This window comes from Diadema antillarum, unplaced genomic scaffold (assembly GCF_040938485.1).
Source record: "Diadema antillarum isolate AM-2024a unplaced genomic scaffold, OU_Dant_1.0 seq00000604_RagTag, whole genome shotgun sequence".
Lineage (NCBI taxonomy): Eukaryota > Metazoa > Echinodermata > Echinoidea > Diadematoida > Diadematidae > Diadema > Diadema antillarum.
This window is the reverse complement of record NW_027271532.1, coordinates 1594255-1597500: the sequence shown is the minus strand read 5'-3', so window position 1 is coordinate 1597500 and position 3246 is coordinate 1594255.

Sequence of the window (3246 nt, the reverse complement as noted above, 5' to 3'; positions counted from 1 at the left end):
TGCAAGACTGACTGTACACGTGTACGTGTAGCTAGAACCACGCACGATAGTAATGTTTTGGTAGCTCACGTGTGCATGGTGCGGCCAATGCGGCATACGGTGTGGCATGATCCCAGCCGGTCGTGTACGTACGTGATTGTATTAAACGTACATGTATTTTCATATCTAACTTGTGATAACAATATGTTTGATTACTTTTTCACATATGCTTAGCCTACAAAAATTATTTACCAATATGTCTGATTTCATTTTTATATGCATAGTCTACAAAATAGTTCATAGATTTACATGGATTATATGTTTTTTATCAATACCAAGAACCCTTTAAAAAGGTTAAAAAGCATGCACCAAATCTCATATTTTGATATTGAAAAAAAAAAAATCCACAACGCGGGAGGGGGGACACCCCCCTCCCACACCATCCCCCCCCCCCCCCTCGCGCGCAAGCGCGCTCGGGCTTGGTCGCTTCGCTCCCTCGCAAAATCTACCTCTTCAGGATTTCAAAATGTTGGCAAGTACGCTATATAGATAGGCTTGACTTTATAAGCTGTCTCCTGGTCAACAATTGCTTGTTATAAAACATGTCTATCACTGTTGCTAGTATTCCAGAAAAGAACAAGATAAATTTGAGGAATTGCTCAACCACTTCAGTATGACTATGGCTTCAGAGAAGTCAGTATCAGGTAACAGTTGTAACCATGCAACACATAACCAAGAACATGAGACACATACACGCAAACATATATTTGCATATAACACATGTAATATGTACACTCAAAGGTAAAACATAGTTTCCATATGCCTGCAGAAACTGTCAAATTTTTGCTCTAAAATGGACACACAGGTATACAAATGTGTGAAATACAATGCTGTGATAACACAATTTCAGTTGGGTAATGTCGAAAAAGCAAAACAATGGCCAAAAAGGTACACTGAAAGTATGGCAATCTCAGAGTATATCCGATCATGGCTGCTATGTAATATGTTATGAGGATCGATTACATATCAGGCCATAGCAGTATCCATTGATCTATCGCATGAGAGTGATTCACATTCCACTTGTTGGGAAATACTACAGTGGACTCCTGTTATAATGAAGTTCTCGGGTCTGGCAGTTTTCTTTTGTTATATTAAAATTTCGTTATAACTGAACAAAAAAAACAAAAACAAAGAGCGGAAAATGTTGCGGCCTTAATTTTTACTTCATTGTAATCGGAATTTCATTAAAACTGTGTTCGTTATAACGGGAGTGCACTGTACTGCTAGGGAACGATCGATCATCATGTCATAGGATAAAAAGTTGTGGACATGACAGAAATTATTTTACACTTATGATCTCAAAATATACAGTACTCTAAAACAACTCATTATCCTGGCAAATCCTGTCAGCCAGACAAGATTCTTGATAGACTATTTAGATATATACACATGTATTGCAAGCAAATTTGAAATAGTAGAAGATGAATTTTGAGCCCTTTTGTGAATTATGTTTTGTACGGACTAGAAAGCTAGTTTACATACATCCGGACCATCAGGGTATCATAAGACATTAGATGATATTCATCAATGTTGCAGGAGGCCTGAAGAAACTAAAAAAAGAGATCAATCACCTCGTTGGAAACACTATTGAAACAACTTGACAAGAAATGCAAATCTTTCAATGGTAAAAGATTGCACTGATCTGATCAGAGGCAATGCCTCAAAGTGTGGGCTATGAAGCCCCAAGGTGAAACAGTTTACCTACTTACAAGCAAGCTGGCCATAACCTGAACCTGGATTATTAAATGTTCCTGACCAAGGACACAGGCTAAATGATAGCAGTACACATTAGGAACATGTGAGAGCACTTGGTTTGTTGATGATGGTTTGGGTACAGCATCAGTTTGGGTTCATCTGATGTACCCTTGCCAATCAGACTGAATAGCATTCCTACTGGCGGACTTTCTAAGGCCACTTGAGAAGAACATTCTTGCTTTGATATATGGCTGGCTAACAAACTGGTGTATAAAAGCTAAATTCATAATCATCATAACATTTGGGAAATGACATTGTCATTGCATGTAAGATACAACAAAGCCAAAGACCTCTTCATTTGTTTCAGCTGTCTTTAACAAAAGACACTGAAGGAGAAACAGCTGACCCATCTAAACTAATGCAAAAAAAAAATAATAATAATTTAGTTCTAATTTATATGCAGAGCTTTAAAAAGATTTTAAGACAGTCCCATAATGGGCATAGAATTTCATTTCTCACTATGAATTAGACTCCATGTTACAAGATGAAAGGGACAATGTAGGTTCTCTCTGAAAACATGATATGTGACCCGCGACAACGGTTTCAGGCAAAAGTCGCAAGAGCAAATTCCCTCCTAGGCGGGGTACAAAGATTTTGACCATTATTTTTGTCGATTTAGGTTTTTTGCAGAAATCGAATCTTTGATATGTTTTCTACATCTTCACCAAATTTGATAGCATAAGACTTAGTTTTTCCTATCGAAAATGGAATTTTAAGCACCCTATGTTGGATCGCACTCGTCAGTTTCGAGCTTCTTTCGAACGCCGCGCCAATATCCCCAGCGTTGCTACGGGGCAGGGTCTCGCATGCGATTGGCTGGTGTGTCGCATACATTTACATAATTCGGCTTTCGGAGACACCAGTTGCAGCGTTTGGGGAATGCTTTGTCCACGTGTGCGCGATTACATGCTCCATTGTTCTTGCTATAGTGGTTTATATACGCTCGTTCTTTAGTGCGTGCTCTTCGTTTTTTGCTTTCTATCCAAACTATTCTACCGCAATGTTCGACAACGGAAGTGAACCAAAAATCATGTAGCATGACATAATCGTGTGAAAAGAAAACTGGATATTCTCAAATTTGTCTACTTGTACATGTAGTAAAAATTATGACAGCAGACTGACTCAATGAAAGGTAGATGAGAGGGAAGGAGCGGTCACATGTGACCAATTATATTCAAATACTACACGTCAAGATCGCACCAAACTAACGAGTTGTGTTTTTTTTTAATTTAATTAGCACCACCGAACAAAGCAACATAATTATGCATGTCTTGTAAAAGCAAAGCAAACAGGAAGCGTGACCCTTGCCAGTACTAGCAATTTTCTGCCTTCAAAAGGGTCGCCAATGATAAAGACAAATCAACCACAATGAAAACGCGATTTGTAAATGTGTGGATTCGCCGCCGCTCCTGTTACATGCACACGGTAATGGCATGTTAATGCCATTGCGTA